Consider the following 18,116-nt stretch of genomic DNA (forward strand, 5'->3'; position numbering starts at 1 on the left):
CTGTCTACACAGTACACGTAGGTGCCGATTTTTCACAAGTGTACGGGGAGAATACCTCCCGTCCTCAGAACCACCACCAACCCTGTACACAGAATCAACCATAGAAGATACTTATTTGCTTTTAAGATTTTGGAGTTTCTTTCAAAACTCAGTACTCGTAAAAATAAATAAATAGATAAATAAGCAAGCTGTCCCATATGGAAAAGAAATAGTAAAAACTTATATGTGATTACTCATGAAAATGGCCACTTTCATGAGTAAATCATATAAGGCTTACATGATTTACTCATGAAAGTGGCCACTTTCTCATTACTTTCATACATTGTTTTAGTAAGTATCCAAAACATACAAGTTTCATTATGTAATTTTTCAAGGGATCTTATATCTGTTTTCACTCTTATATGCTTTTCATACAAGTTTCACACAAGACAGATACAAACTTTATAAGATTTATATATATCTTTTCCATATGGGGTGGCACAGGTCACATTTTGTATCAAAATGTGATCAGTTTCAGGAATACGAAAATACAATTGAGCTGTTTCTAAGTCATGCCAACTTGAAAAGTCAATCCAAATTTCTATAGAATATGCATGCAAGTGTCAAGTTAAGCTGTCTATAGACGATGTGCCAAAAACACCCTTAGGCCAAATGTCCCAGTGCTTCACATAGGCAATCCACCACTGTGATTACCTTTCTCCTTTGCCCCTTTAGTTTGCAGTCTAGACTGCAATCTCTCGCATGTGATTGGCCTTGAGACCAAAGTGCTGCTGATCTGTTTCCCAGCTGCACTCTGGCACACTCATTGGAGAGATGCCCAGTCCAGGGCTCAATCCCAATGTCCACACTAACAGACTCATAGATTTTGAGGAATGTTTCTGCTAAGACGGCAAGGGTTTAGGCTTGTCCCACTGGCCAACTGATAAGCGCACTTGGGCTCTCACTCATTTTGAGCCCTTCATGCACACTTTATTGAAGTTCACATTTCTCAAGATTTTGCCCCAGTTTAAAACTTCATGAGATATAAAACATGGGGTTACTAAGGGAAGCCCCAAAGCACAAAAAAAGGAAAAAACGTGTGGCTGTGTGGCTAAAGCAAGCAAACCTTGTAAGCTAAAAGCACGGAAGCGCTTCAGATCCGCATGTCAGTCCCTCAAGGTCCTTGGCCATGAACAAACAAACAAAAAAAACTTTATGACAAAAAAGTTCACAAACCCACAGTAAATTGAAACAAGCACTTAATGCTGTCACATCATAATCAGCTCTTATGAACTCACCAACTCATTACACCTGTCCACACCGGGGATCTAAATTAAGTGTGACAGGGTTTAATGTTTACATCTTAGTGGGACTGGGTCAAGCACTTGACAATCATCAGATGTGTACTGCTGCTGCCACATCATTTATATTTAATACGTCATTGGGGACAGCTGCGAATTGATGTGAGTAAATCTCTATTGGTTCTCTCATTAGTTTTTTTTACTTTGATAATTTTGTTGTTTTAAGTCTGTGGGCTGAACTGTACTTTAACGAGGCACTCTTTGAAATACCTGGGGATTGGGCCAGGATTAGTTAAAGCGAGTGCCTTGTTAAAGTACAGTTCAGCCCACAGAGCTACAAAGAGAAGGGCGTTTCTGCCAGTTTATTTCATTTAGGTAGGGAGTACAGTTTCATTTGCTTTTATATATTTCATACTAGAAGTTAAATAGCAGCTCTGTTTGGACCCTCTTTTGGCTTTTTTTTTTTTTTTTGCTTTTTATCAACACCTACCCATTTCAAATTAAGATTGCTTCTTTTGTTTACCTTTTAAAAATCTGTAAAACCTTGTTTAGTCATATTCATGTGATTTTATGTTGCTCTCTCTAGCAAAATATTGTTCGACCATTTTGGAGAAAAAAAGAACATTTATTACATTTTAGTGAAATGTCAGTAAAATATAGGAACATTTATTGGTAAAGTTTGATATGTGGACTACGCTGGCTCTGACAAAATGAATGCATGAAAAGCTGGCACGTGTGTCAATAAAGCTTTAAAATTGTAGATTTAAGATGCATTGCAAGCAGTGAATGTAACATTTTCCTTTTGCAATCCAATGCAAACACTTCTTTTGATTGTTAAAATGCCATTGAATGCATTTTAGAAGGTACAATCACTCTATAGAGATCACTGTTAAACTGAGTTGGCCTTAACAGTCTTCTCAATTGACGCTGATCACGTCATGTTGCTGAAAAGGTATGTGGAAGGAGTCCTTCAAATTGCAGGGGCTATATTGTAGACGGTGAACTGCATGGTTAATGAAATGTGGTTTAAATGTGGTTAAAGAAAACATTATGGTTAAATTAGCAAGCACCCTTTCCCACTGTCTTTCAAATGTCATAAATGTTGATTTAACAGAGGAGAAAATCAATATAAAGCTTGATTTTTCCAAGGTAACAAGTGAGTGGAAATTTTTTGCATTTATTCATATGACGAGGTTTTCTTTGTAGCCTAGATACAGAAAGGTGCCTATTATCCATATCTATGAGAATCTTTCCCACTGATGATCATTTATAGGATTAGTAATTCATTGTGCATGCAGGTGAAAATGGCTCTGATGCATAATTACCTTCAACACTTCTAATGGATATCAGTGTAATTCTATGATAACCTATACCCAATATATGATATAGATGTGTCGCAGTCAGGAAGTCTGATACATTAAAACACCTCCCTAACTGCTATACATTTAGCCAAATGTAGCTGATAATTAAATATGGTAACATTTCAACAAAGACACTGAAACAAGTCAGTCCCTCTGTGTCTCATTAAAGAAATCTTGTTGATCATTGCAGGCATTTACATTTAGTCTAAAAGAGTTTACACACAAAACCCGTCGGATATTCGTGAATATTTTGTGCATTAAAAATATTTAAATATTTTTTAATTATTTATTTTTCTGATCCAGGATTGATTGCTCCAATTTTTTGGATTAAAATAAACAAATCAAACAAATCATACCACTGCATTTGGCAACAAGAAAGCTTGTAGCACAAAACACATACAGGTACTGAATATACAATGACAGGGAAATAGTAAAATAATGCTATTTCTCCTCAGGCATACAGCTAGCTGCTGCTGCGGGTCAATTGGCTCTCCTCAGATGTGGTCCCAACTCTGCCAACAAGAGTTCAAACTGCCCACTGACTGAAATATGCATGAAATCAGCTGTGATACAGTTTAAAATCGTGAATCAAATGATGGAATTCTCCCTCCTGCTTGGATGAACCAGAGTTTTTGTTTCTTCCTTTTCTTGTTTAGGACCAGCTCATCATCACTTAATGTCAACTTCATTTTTTCACATTGCTTTTGTCTACAACAGCTGCATTTGTTTTTGCTAAAACCATTTAGTTTGTACATAGAAGGACACAGCAGAAAGAGCATTTAAAACCTGGAAACACCACAAACAATTGTTTAAGGATATGTTTTATATAGCACACTATATTATAACAATATTTCCCAATTTATGTTTTCACTGTAATTCATCTGTCAATTGAATGACTAAAGATCTATCAGCATCTTTCTTTAGAATGTTTTCACAAAAGATAAGAGTCCATAATTCCAATTAGACAGTCACAGTACTTTGGATTTTAAGGTGAAACAGAAGAAAGGAACTAAATGACTCAAAAGCACTAAATTTTTCATGACATCTTAACCAAACTGTCCCCAAACCAGACCTAAAATAACTTGCCTCTAGGGAGTGAGCCGACTTAATTACATGACCTGTACCTTTCTGTTTTCCACAAATTAAGCTCAAGTGCTTGAAGTGAAAGTCCAAAAGATTCACTGTGATTAGAGTTAACATTTGCAAGCATGATTATTTGTACACATACTGAAACATGAAGATTAGAGGAGAGCTACAATGAGAAATACTAAAAAAAAGTATAGCCAGAGAGGTGAAAGTAGGAGTTCACGGTAAGATGGATTGTGAGGTCTGCATTATGCAGGTGTCTGGTCATCCTTCAGTGACTTGTGCCCTCCATAACAGGTGGCAGAAACACTGACTTGTGGGTCCCTGCGTGATAATAGTAGCAATACATTTTAATGATCCAGGGTCCCTAGATGACTGATTATATTTAACATAGTAACTAGGCTGAGAGGTTAAAAGATTTGGGCTAGAGCCTTCTCATGAAGAGGCTGATTTGTCATAGGCTGTGCTGTATCTGACATATCCCACCTCAAAGATATAACTACACATTAGTTTAGAGTTTGCTGTCCACTTTGCTATAGCTGGAGAAAAGGCAGTGTTGTGTTTCAGCAACGTTTCATTTATGATTTATTAATCTGGAATAACTAATAATGTTTCTTAAGACTAACATGAAAAGTATAGCACATGTGACTTACTTACCATTATTTAATTATGTGAACCAGTGAACAGCATTTTTAAAATTCCTTCAAGAACAAAACAACATGGATTGTGTCAGAAAATGATGGACCAACATTTCCTGTAAAATTTAGAGCAAGTTCAAACCAAAAATGGGAATTTTATAAAAAGAAAACATCTTTATTTTACATAAAGAAAAGCCAATGATCTATCATCTAAAGGAAAGAAAACACGGTTACAAAGGGCTAAAGAGAAGCAATGGGCTGGAGATGATTGAATGAAAGTGATGAGCAGTGGTGAATTACTGAGCATCACTTTGGTCATGGAGATTATGCTGCAACCTTTGTCTGGTGCTGTTCAGGGGAAAAAATATAAAGATGACTGCCTGAAAAAACACAAGCAAATTTTCCCACTCATTTATGATATAAGGAGTTGCGTGTCAGCTAAACGACTCGGAGATATGGCAATCATTACCTCAGCAATTAATGAACAGGTAGACGCTTAAATTAGTTCAGGACAATATAAAAGCCAGAGGTGGTACAGCAACGTTACTAATTGTCATGTTTTTGTTGATAATATTTTAATTTTTTCAACTAAGAATGATCCAATATTTTTTTTCTGTATGCAATTTGAAAAACAGAAAAAACTCACCAAAAATGCAAATTGAATTTATTATGTTTAGTTATTAAATAAATTGCTTTCTGTTACATTGATGGTTTATTTGCTACAAAAACAAGAACATCCAGCAAATGTAATAATTCTATAATTTTCACGATTTGTTGTTTTGTGCAATGCATTCCTCTTAGACGTCACTCAGGGGCGTAATTTCCAGGGGGGTTAGGGGGGTTATGACCCCCCCCAATAATCAGACCCAACCAATATAGCCCCCACCCCCAATTATCTTGCACAAATAGGCTGTTGATTTTCTTTACTCGTTTCAGGTATTACCAGCAAAATAGTTGGGGGGGGGGGGAGGAGGTGCTGATGACGTCGCTCCAGCTAAGCTGTCAAAGATTGCTGTGGTAGGTAAGTCGAATGAAACCTTGGATGTTTAGGAAGATTATGTTGTGGATAATCAGAGGTATGCGACACATAAGAGTTGACAGTATATGTGCTTCCAGTAGTAGCACTGGGCATAGTCTGAAATACATTTAGAGCTACCGACCACGCTAATTGTTTGTTCGCTGGTGACCCCTGGGGAAAGTCTGAGTGAGTGCCTCAGAAGGGCGAATCTTATCTCCAAAAAGCCCCTTAGCCTTAACAAGCAACAGCACAGAGATAAGCCCAATCTATCAACACAAGCCAAGGCTTTGATCTTAGTGGATGGAAAAGCCTCTGTTTTCCCTCCTCCTTTTTGCTCTGCTGTAATCTCTATTATATGGGTGCTTTAATGTTCCTTTGTTCTCGAGCATTTATCGAAAAAGCAGTGGACAGGGCTGACAAGCAACTGCATTACACACAGACGCAAAACCCATCTTTCCTGAAGAATAATCTGACTACCTTTGTCGAATTAGTGACAAGGTTCTCAGTCATGACTACAGGAATGAAAGTGCCATGAAAATGACTAACATTTTCTAGTGGAAACAGGTTGATGTCCAATAAGAGCAGTCTGTTTTGAAAGACAAAATCTGTATACAGTGGGGCAAAAAAGTATTTAGTCAGCCACTGATTGTGCAAGTTCCCCCACTTAAAATGATGACAGAGGTCAGTAATTTGCACCAGAGGTACACTTCAACTGTGAGAGACAGAATGTGAAAAATAAATCCATGAATTCACATGGTAGGATTTGTAAAGAATTTATTCGTAAATTAGGGTGGAAAATAAGTATTTGGTCACCTCAAACAAGGAAAATCTCTGGCTCTCACAGACCTGTAACGTCTTCTGTAAGAAGCTTTTCTGTCCCCCACTCGTTACCTGTATGAATGGCACGTGTTTGAACTCATCATCTGTATAAAAGACACCTGTCCACAGCCTCAAACAGTCAGACTCCAAACTCCGCCATGGCCAAGACCAAAGAGCTTTCGAAGGACACCAGGAAAAGTATTGTAGACCTGCACCAGACTGGGAAGAGTGAATCTACAATAGGCAAGCAGCTTGGTGTGAAAAAATCAACTGTGGGAGCAATCATCAGAAAATGGAAGACATACAAGACCACTGATAATCTGCCTCGATCTGGGGCTCCACGCAAGATCTCATCCCGTGGGGTCAAAATGATCATGAGAACGGTGAGCAAAGATCCCAGAACCACACGGGGGGACCTGGTGAATGACCTGCAGAGAGCTGGGACCAAAGTAACAAAGATCACCATCAGTAACACACTACAACGGCAGGGAATCAAATCCCGCAGTGCCAGACGTGTTCCACTGCTGAAGCCAGTGCATGTCCAGGCCCGTCTGAAGTTTGCCAGAGAGCACATGGATGATACAGCAGAGGATTGGGAGAATGTCATGTGGTCAGATGAAACCAAAGTAGAACTTTTTGGTATAAACTCAACTCGTCGTGTTTGGAGGAAGAAGAATACTGAGTTGCATCCCAAGAACACCATACCTACTGTGAAGCATGGGGGTGGAAACATCATGCTATGGGGCTGTTTTTCTGCCAAGGGGACAGGACGACTGATCCGTGTTAAGGACAGAATGAATGGGGCCATGTATCGTGAGATTTTGAGCCAAAACCTCCTTCCATCAGTGAGAACTTTGAAGATGAAACGAGGCTGGGTCTTCCAACATGACAATGATCCAAAACACACCGCCCGGGCAACAAAGGAGTGGCTCCGTAAGAAGCATTTGAAAGTCCTGGAGTGGCCTAGCCAGTCTCCAGACCTCAACCCCATAGAAAATCTGTGGCGGGAGTTGAAAGTCCGTGTTGCTCGGCGACAGCCCCAAAACATCACTGCTCTCGAGAAGATCTGCATGGAGGAATGGGCCAAAATACCAGCTACTGTGTGTGCAAACCTGGTAAAGACCTATAGTAAACGTTTGACCTCTGTTATTGCCAACAAAGGTTATGTTACAAAGTATTGAGTTGTATTTTTGTTATTGACCAAATACTTATTTTCCACCCTGATTTACGAATAAATTCTTTACAAATCCTACCATGTGAATTCATGGATTTTTTTTTCACATTCTGTCTCTCACAGTTGAAGTGTACCTCTGGTGCAAATTACTGACCTCTGTCATCATTTTAAGTGGGGGAACTTGCACAATCGGTGGCTGACTAAATACTTTTTTGCCCCACTGTACCAATGGGCTTCCAAACTATTAATCTGTCGAATGAACAGAAACTAATCCATGGATTATCTAACTAAACCAACAGGTTCAATATGCAAAATGAGACTCAGTCTGAAAAAACGTGATTATTAGATCCCGCATGAATATGCCAAACAGAGCTTCACAACTGCTGCAACTTGCAGAAGTCTTATGTGGCACCAATTAGTGAGCATCAGATTCAAAATATTTGTATATATTTAATACGTATTTCCCTCCACAGCAATTTGCAGTTAGACTCTAGGCTGCATGTCAAAAACACATTTTTCTCCTGTGATAATTATAAATCGCGATGTTGCCGGAACTGCCCGAGGGTTCAGGGTCTGACTCTTGAAAATCTCCTCTGCATTTCCAGCATACAGTTACATTAATTTGGACTCTGAACGCTTTTGATTCATATACTCACAAATACCTGTTTACAGAAGGTCTGCATTTCTATGGACATCTGGCAGGGTTTTCAAAGGGTCAATTTGAAGTCTGAACCTTTTTATCCCGTGTTTTAATAATGTCACACCACAACTTCTTGGTGACGTCCAGAAGAATATAAACTTTGATGGAAACCTTAAGAAACCCTGAATAACGGTCATGATTACATGACAAGAGTTTTTATTCCCAATAACATTTGCTGTCTTCCTTCTTCCTCCTTCCTTTCTAATCTACTACTGTACCCTCTTTTCTGTTGTGTATGAGATCATGAAAGCATCACCTTCAGATTAACTTTCTCACATAAAGTTCTCAACTTCCTTTACTGATCACATCTCGTGGTATTTGTGCTCTTTGGCAGCAATGAGAAATGGATGTTAAGTAAAGATGACAGAATTCAATAAAGAAGACACATGAGCCCAGACCTGGAAATAAAATGTATTAAATACCTTTCCTATTCATCTCCTTAACTCCATGAATCAGAATCTCTCCCCAGCATATTTAACTCTTTCTGCCAACTTTTTGCAACCTTCGTATACGTGCCATCTTCTTCTCTCTGTTTATTATTTTCATTTTTACTCGTCTATCTGGCTCCTGACACATCTTTATTTGCGTGTCTGATCTTGTGTATTATGTTAAGTCATTCTGTCTTCATTTCCTCTCACCAATCAATGTCTCTCTGGGAGGGACATTTAGTCTTCATCACCATCACCTCCATCTATATTTGCAGGCTTATCTGCAGTTTTCTCATTCTCCCTCTGTCCCACTCTTCATTTCTGGGCCTGTTTGTTCTATTACCATCTACCCTTCCTGTCTCCCTGCCTATCTTCTTTTTTTACTGCCCTCTGTGTTTCTGTTTGTGTTTCACTCCAAGACAAGGACAACAAATTAATTCCAGTGATATATAGGTGTGAAACTACTACTGCTACTACTAACAATAATGATTTTTTGTGCTCATACTTTTTCTTATTTCTGCTTTCTTTTTTCTTAATCTGCTGTAGTTGTGCACTCCTGTCAGGTTTACGTCCCCCAGTTTGCCAGTTTTCCAGCCTGCATGTCTGTTCTATCCTTATTAGTATCACCAGTGTTTAATCTGACACTTGCCCCACATACAGTGCACATTCCATGTGTCTTGGGAAGAAAAAAATGTCTTGAATAATGTCACATATAAATGTTTACCAATCCAAATCAGTTGATGGGTTTGTAGCTCGTCGCTTCTTTTTTACTTGGTTTATTTTCACACAGAGAAAAATCCAGGTGAACTCCAAGTGAACCAAAATGCATGACTATAAACCACGTGAGAATATTATAGTATGTCTGCTCATTGGCCAGATGTGTCTGGGGCGGGACCAAGAAAAGTAAATACAGGAAGAAGGTGCTATGTTCTGGAATACTGGAAGACATCATTTCATAGTTATTTGCACCAAGATGACCTCCTGCAAAGGGTCTTGGTGTGGTTGTTTTGGTCCGCACTTGCACATCTCAGGATTTGATTTAAACTGACTGCAGCTATGATAACACTCTAATGACAACTGCTAACATAATACTGCTTACCACTACTACTACTACTACTAATATTAAGAAGAGAAGATACAAAAATATGACACATCTCAGTTCATGTTGTGTTAGTTCTTTGTCATCCTAGGGCATCAGAGATGTTTGATGTCACAGAGATGCAAACATAGTTTCCTTTAGCTTTTCTGCACTGAGAGATCAGCCCTCTTTTTAAGAGAGACAAAATCTAAATTAGGGATCGTTGGGGAGTAAGTCACACATACATTGGCCAGAAGAAGTTTATTGCTCTTTTGCAGCTCTGTTGCATTTTGTTTTGTTTTTACTTGTTCACAAAAAAGGGACAAAAATGTTCTGGATGTGTGAAAGAACAGCTTTGATAAGATAACAACACTTGATGCTCTGGATGTTAGCGAAGACTTGCACTGAAAACATTTTGCAGGCCTGTAACAACATTAACGGCTCACTTAATTTACATGGAAAGCACATCACTGCCTTCAGCAGCATTTAACAACCTTGCCCTCAGTTTGTGGACATACTTTTTTTCTCTGTGGTTAAGATTAAGTTAGATTTAGGAAAACAAATCCACATGGTCAGATGTGGGAAATCAACATTTTTTTAAGAATTCACAGGAAAGCGTTGCTAACCGCAGCGATTATTAAGATCCAAAACAAAACTGGGTTGAAGTGTTTAAAGTGCAAGGATTAAAATGGCCGAGTAAAAATTTTCTTTTCTTGAGGCAAACATCACATTTCTATTTACACTTTTATACCTACTGCACATGTAAAGTATATGGCTGTTTGACGCAAACCTAGCACTGTGCAGCAGGGACCTGCTACATGTCCTTGGCCTGATCAACGCCTGCCATGCTTTGCCAACTCAGAGGACTCCAGCTTGTATACAAGACCACGTTTAAAAAATGTGCTACTCTGAGAGCACTGCACACTTAGAGGCCAAGGGAGGCAGAGGAGAGAAAGAACAAAGAAAGTGAAAGATGCATTCTGTTGCCACCTGCCACCCTCAGCCCTTCCAACCAAGCTGTGTCCAAAACCGCATTTGACAAATGAGTTCAGGGACACAGAGCATAGGCAAAGTCCCTGAGCTACAACACTAACAATGCACATGCACCATTCCATAGAGAGTCAGGAGGTGGTTCGGTGTTGCTGTGAGGATAAAACAGAGAGAATGATACACAGAGAAAGACGATAAAACACTGATGCAATAAGAAGAGAGAAAGAAAAAATACATATTCATATCTGCAATTGTTAAACAGAAGAACATGACACATACAAACATTCATTTTCTCATTTTGTGACACCAGCTCAACCTACTGCATTGTAGTGAGACTGTATATCAGATGTATATCAGCTAATGTCCAAGACGTGTTGTTGCCATGAGCTATTTTTCTGTCTTCATTCAACCCTATTCTCTTTTAGAGCCACTCAATTTTAAGGATTGAATGTTCATTCTGACTGAACTCTATGATTTTAAGGAATAATTAATTCTATTTGAAGCAAATACAAATTCTGCCCTGTCACACTGGAATGGAAAGTGAGCTCATTTGTCTTTTAGCCATCTATCTTTGGGCACACTTAGGATTCTGCCTTAAAATGACCCCAGCTTTCTTTTAAGTATTTTTGGGGAGTGCTTTCTTAAAAGGAAAGCTAGGAGAGAGAAGAAAGAGAGAGAGAGAGAGAGAGCACTGGGAAGACGCACAGCAAATGGCCATGAGCAAATTCAAACCCAGGCATCTGCAATAGCCTTATAACATATGAGGTGCCTGTTCAACCCAGTGAGCACCCTGACCCCAGCTTTCTGAAGTCATATTATTGCTGTAAGTAATTTGTTTTGTCCTGAGATGACTTGCTATTTGCTGGTGCAATGCACTAATGTCCTCACAGGCATAATCTTATTTGTTCTGCTGTATGATGGTGACAAAACAAGAGAAACGATTAGGATTATCTTGAGATTTCTGTTGATTTGATTTTCAGCCGAGTGACCATTTTTTGTGTGTGCTTCACAATGTTGAAGGACATGTGATTTATTTAACAAACAATAAGTAAATAAATTGATCAGAATATTTGACATAGACAACATGCAGGTATTACTATTAGTAGAATCAGTTGGCACAAAAACTAAGTATGTTTTTTTGTTATTAAAAACTTTGTTCATTATAACTACAAGATATGCAAAAGTGTTTGTGTCTCCATGTCTCTTGCAGACTTGCTGACATTTCGGAAAAAACACACACACACACACACACACACACACACACACACACACACACACACACACACACACACACACACACACACACACACACTTTCCTGTTCCCTATACTCAAAAGGACATTACAGTGATATACATTCTTTTCCTGGTAACTTACCATATCTGTAACGTGTGCTCATCCTAACCTCGTCTTGTATGTTTTCACCCATATTTGAATGATTTTGTTCATAAAGACTTTGACCCGATGAGGGGCGTTTGGTCACCACAATGGCTTCATTTCTTCACAACATAAGTCCAGGCACACAAACATACACACAAGTCCAAAAGAGGTCACAGACTTCTCTGCCTTTCTGTATTCCTCTCCCAGTCTGAATATTTAACATGGAGAATAACATCTCTGCCTCCTCCTATTTGCCCTTCATGATGACATGTTGTGTCAGTGTACTTTTGGCCTTCTCTCCCTCTCTTCCCCTCTCTCTCTCTCTCCCTTCATTTTACAACCTGCACAAATAACATCTGGCACTTTGCCTGATCTCCAAGGATGTGATGATTAAGGCCAAATGACAGCGCTATTTCTCCTCCGCCCACCATGGCTGCAACCTTCCTCATAGACACGGACGAGCTTTGCCAGAGATTACAGGACTCATCTGTAAATAAAAACTTTTTTTTTCTGTCTATGTGATAAAAAATAAAGGGTAAGTACGAAACAAACCTGAATGTTCGGCATGAATTGTCAGCTGGGAAGATTTCTTTCTCTAAATGTCTGAAAACACAGGGCAGAGATATCCACTCCAGGGTTTAAACCACTGATGTGCCCAAATATTTGACCATTTGATTGTTGCTCACTGGGTAGGTGAGTCACTGGGTTTCAAAGACCTTTAACATTTTTTTTCTTCATATAAGCACTTAAAAAAATCTTGTCTGTCCATCTAAAATGCAGAAAACTGCAATACTCCTACTTTAGATTTTCTGTGTGTGTACAATTGTCCTCACACCCTCCTTTTGTTACAACCATGAAGTGCAACCTAACCGTTTGTCATTCTTAAAAGCACATTAGATGTGACCCTTTTCCTCCCGGAACATCACCGCCTAAATTTAACTGGCATACTGGTTGAATCATTTAGGATAACTGCACACAAGTGTGCAGCATTTTAAAGGTATAATTACAAGCTTAACAATTTACGTGACTGTGCAAAAAACTTAAAAAACATTTCCAGTAGTACAGGCGAGGAAAGCGGTTAGGGCAAATTGGCCAGGATGAGTTGATTGAGAAAGCGAGCGTAATTACAACTGCTGGTTTTAAAGACAACTGGAGAACTTCAAGTAATAGAAGTGGACGTTATAAAAAACATTTAAAGCTACATTGTGACATCATTTATTGTAGGAGGCTGAAACTAAAGCAGAGAAAGGTCAAATCTGACCACTGGAACTAAAAACTAGCAAACAGGATGATAATAATAATAATAATAATGGATTGCATTTATATAGCGCTTTTCGAGGCCCTCAAAGCGCTTTACAATTCCACTATTGACTCACTCTCTGGTGGAGGCAAACCACAGTTGTAGCCACAGCTGTCCTGGGGCAGACTGACAGAAGCGAGGATGCCATATCGCACCATCTGGCCATCACCAGTAGGTGAAGTGTCTTGCCCAAGGACACAACGACCAAGACAGACAGAGCTAGGGATCAAACCAGCAACCTTCCGGTTACAAGATGAGCTTCCCAATCCCCTGAACCACGGTCGCCCTGTAATATAGTGGAAAGTGATAGCGGAAACAAGTATGTGGGAAGGCAGTAAAACATGCTTAAGCGACATGTGGATCACTTTTCCTAACCCAAACCTCAACTTGTTTCTCCTCCAGGTCATCTTACCATCAGCCTTCCTCTCCAAAAAGTGGGGAATGAGTAAGCTAGGAAACATTTGGCATATGTGTTATCTCCCCTGCCAGTGGAGCACATCAGTCATCAAACACAGTTATGCTACTGTCACAATGTCAAACTTCATTTTCAAGCATGCGGTCTACATGTGAAATGGTTTGTAAAGTTCTATACTTCCACTGACTTTACAACCTCGCATCATTGTGTTATGCAGTGTTATACATCTAAAAAAACATTCAGCTGTCAGTGTGTAAGTTCATTTCCTCTCAGTGTATCTCATTGCCTCGAGTTTCTCTAAGAAAAATGTTTCTGGGACACCTGGTCTTAGCGGTAGGAAGCATACAGAACAATGCGAGACCTAGAAAGCTCTGCTGCTCAGTGAAAGACATAAATTAACACTTAATAAAAGCCGATCTGTGACCTTTTCCATTGTGTTTGCAAAAGTACAGTAACTCACATGAGAGAGTACTTATTTAGTCGTTATAAAGTGAAACTTATTGACCCAAGCCAGTATCTGTGTCAACCCACAACTGTGGATAAAGTTGGAGGTGATATGAAGCATGCTGCAATACCGTGAAACACGCCGAACCACAAGAATGACCTGCCATTATTGTTTGGTATTTGTTTTTAAGGTCAGTAAGTTTCCACCGTTTTTGTCCAGATGAATGGAAGAGGTGCTGTTGAATGAAAATCAAGGGAGAAAAATGAGCTGCCAACCAGGTGCTTTTTAGGCGAGCAATCACCATCCAGCAGGGATGGGATGGACATGAAGGTCACCTGCACTGTGAACAATGACACCTTACGCTGCCGGTACACACACATGCACAAATGACCACACACTCACCATTCAAACCTGTTTTGCTTACATTTGAGCTGAATTTAGATAATGCAGTATCAACTGTTGGCAGTTAAATAACTGCAGAAATAGAGTTCCAGCTTTTTGAAAGCATAAAAAGAATGAAAAAAGACAAAATTGCATTCAGTCTTTTTGCGTTTAAGCTTTATGTTAATCTCTCTGTCATACAATGATTCTCTGGTGTCCCTTTCCATCATAGAAATCGCAGCTGTGTATGGTTTTAAATGGACAATAATTCATTTCATCATTTATCATTATACTAACTGGGGCACTGTGGTTGTTATGCTTTTGTGAAATGAAAGAAGAAAATGAGCTGTAGTTGCTTTTTTTCTTCTTCTTCTTTTTTAGAAGACTTCTATTACCCAGGAGCTGCAGGAAATAATTAGTAATAAATAGTCAGTAATAAACTTAACTCATAAATCTAGATATAATTTCCAGGCACACACATCTGGTAATCCGTTTATGGCAATCCCCATTGAGACACAGCATTGCACCAGGTTTTTCTGTCTGCGTGCGATTTCCACATCAAGCTTTACACTGTGACAATAAACACAGTCAAGACAAATAATCATAAAATAATCAACCTATGTAAATGCCAGTGATTTCAGTTATTTGTCTGCTTCTATCTGGTTCCATCTCCACTCTCTGCATCAAAGAATAAAAATGTATTTTGTTTACAGAGAACAAACCTACACAGGAGTAGGACGAGCTACTACAGTTCTGCCAGGGTGGTACTTGTAAACTAAGTGTAATTTCTCACATATGAGGTGCCAAGGTAGGGACATAACAAAATGAAGTGTCTTCATTTAGAGCTGGGCTCCATAAAAGATAATGAAAATGTCACTGTGCCTTACGTAATTTGTATGCTGTGACAGCTTACCACAGCGGTGATAGCTATGGTAAGCTGGTGGCATTTATAAGCAATGAGAGTGTTCCTCCTAACAGCAAGGGCTATTTTAAAAAGGTCCTGTTAGCTGAGATGGAAATCCTAATTTGGCAACATCTTATATAAGCAGTGTGAATTTATTCTGACTTTTACAGAGGTGTCATTGTAGAGGAAAAAATATGTCACAACTATAGCAAAAGAACAAGAAAGGAAGGCTGCAATCACAAGGGATGGCTGTGGATAAACATGCAGTGCATTTAACCTCAAGTTGCCTTTTTTACTTTCTGGCAAGCTGCCCTGAATGTGCATATTTTCAAAGATGTGAAACCACATCTCTGCTTTTGCTTTTTTCTTCAGAGTCAGGGCTTCATTAGATCTGCTGTACTGAGGAACTGAACATAAAGTGATTGTTCCTGCAAAGCCTGCTCATCTCCAGTAAATATCAATAGATGCTGGGCATTGACTGTTGCAGCTAAAATGGATTGTGACTTTTTATGCTTTACTTAGCTAATGACCCTGCTAATTTCATTTGCTACACCAGCTAAGTGACTGACAGCAGCTGGCTTTGCAGCTGCCTAGCAACAGCAGAAGCCTGGTACCAGTTTTCCTGCATCAGGGGTGTCCAAACTTTTTTCACTGAGGGCCACATACATAAAAATATAGGAGGGGCTGGGCCACTTACAAGAAATTAGGTATATAATCTTAACTTTAGTGTATTAAAGTTAGAAAAATCACTTAAAAGTGGCTGAATATGTTATATTGTTGAATATAATTAAAGACAAAACTACTTTCATCACAGCTTTCCATAAATGGATCTTTATTGACTTATTCAGAAAAAGCTTTGGTAGCTCATTCTCAGAACAGCAGCCTCAGATTTCTTCTTAGACAGAAGATTTACAGTACAGAGAAAAAACAGGGGAAAATGGGACGGGTACATTTCAAGTTTGTTATTTAAGTTATTAGGCTTAGCAACACTATTAACGTTGTTTGAAACCGTTATCAACATTAACAGACTGAACTGGACTTAATAACAGGAGTCCATATAATCTTAGTAAATTATTCTGGTGAGTATCAGCTGCGCTGGGTATGTAAATCGGGCCATCCAGCCGCGGTGCTGATCGCCACTCGTGCTAAAAATCCGGACAAATGTCACTTGATCAAGGAGCAAATCTGCATCAGATGAGATCAGCTGACTTCTTTGCGTCTGCGTGCGCTGTGCACAGCGGCGTGTACTTGCGTGTACTTGTGTTAACAAGAAAAACGCATATAAGAAAGTGGTGCGCAAAAGCAGGGTAGTGACAGAATTGATGCGCATTATTGATATTTGAAGCATGTGTACCTGCACATTAACACACGGGTACGGTGGAATATATTTTTTACTCACCTAAAGCGCTCGTGCTCTCGTCCACTCCCCGCAAAAAATTTGCAGCTTTGCGGTGTCTGTGGCATCGGTGCTCTCATCGCATGCGATGGAGTAAAAATCAAAAGCACAGCTTTATCAGACAGTTGCAGTTTAATGTTGGCCGACGAGTCTTCAATGCATCGCACAACTGTATCTGTGGACATGCTGACGTTGTTGAAGTCCTGCACTTTTTCCACATTATTTCGGTGACTTTAACGAGGCCGTGTTTTATGAGGTCTCCATCTGAAAAAGGCTTGCCATGTCTTGCGATGAGTTGGTCGACCTCATAGCTGGCTATTGGAGCCTTTTCCTGGACCTTTTGAGCACGAAAAAAATACTGTTGCTGACCCTGCAGGACAGCTACCATTTGCTTTAATTTCTGCTCTCGCTCAGCACCAGTGTAGGATGCATAGGCCTGATGTTTGGTTTCATAATGGCGTCGTACATTATACTTTCATAACCGCCACAGTTTCAGTGCAGATCAAACAGACACACGTCCCCTTGAATTCTCTGAAGAAATATTCACTCTCCCAACGTGTCTGAAATTTTCTGCATTCACTTTCTACCTTTCGCTTCTTTGGTTCTGCCATGTTTAGTAACTTGGGGTAAATTTCTTCTGTGATTGTCCTTTTTGGTGGAGCAACTGCCTTGATCAACAGAAGCTCCCCCTGGTGTTAAAACTAAGAAGTGCAATACGCTCAAGCAAAAGTTGAAGTGCGGACAATATTCTATTCTATTTATAAAATTACTGGCGGGCCAATTAAAAATGGATCGCGGGCCGCAGTTGGCCCGCGGGCCGGAGTTCGGACACCCCTGTCCTGTATGTATGATGCACCACCCGTTTCGAAGCATAGCAGATATCAGATTCTGTAATGCAACGCTAAAGACTTTAAAGTAGAATGGGCTAATTATCAAAATGAGTTAGTCCTCCAACAGACTGGCACCATGTCCAGGGTATATCCCGCCTCTCAACCTGCTGCACCTTGAGAACGGCCTGGGATAGGCTTTAGCCTACACCACAACAATGAACTAGACAAGTGAAAAACAAATGTGTAGTTGGATTATCAAATTTAACATTAATTTACATTATTATAAATAACAAATTTTTGCAAAATGACCCAGTTTGTTCTTTCCAACTGCAAAAGTTGTCCAATCCAATTAAACCTTCCTTACAAAGCAAGCAATACTGATAAGGTTATTGCAGTAATAATAATAAGAATGTTTGTGTTTTTGTTAATAAAATGATATTTGACTGACAACTATTTTGATTGGGAGAATCTTGTGAACAGAAAGCCACACAGCAT

General features: G+C 39.4%; 1 protein-coding gene across 1 annotated transcript in view; it reads right to left on the reverse strand.

Moving 5' to 3' along the window:
- Positions 1–18,116, reverse strand: part of naaladl2 (N-acetylated alpha-linked acidic dipeptidase like 2) — a 341,534-nt gene that overhangs the window by 60,588 nt on the left and 262,830 nt on the right. The window lies entirely within an intron of this gene.

The sequence above is a fragment of the Diplotaxodon limnothrissa genome, linkage group LG23 (assembly GCF_057381915.1).
Source record: "Diplotaxodon limnothrissa isolate DT_005_m linkage group LG23, D_limnothrissa_male_GT1.1, whole genome shotgun sequence".
NCBI classification, from domain to species: Eukaryota; Metazoa; Chordata; class Actinopteri; order Cichliformes; family Cichlidae; genus Diplotaxodon; species Diplotaxodon limnothrissa.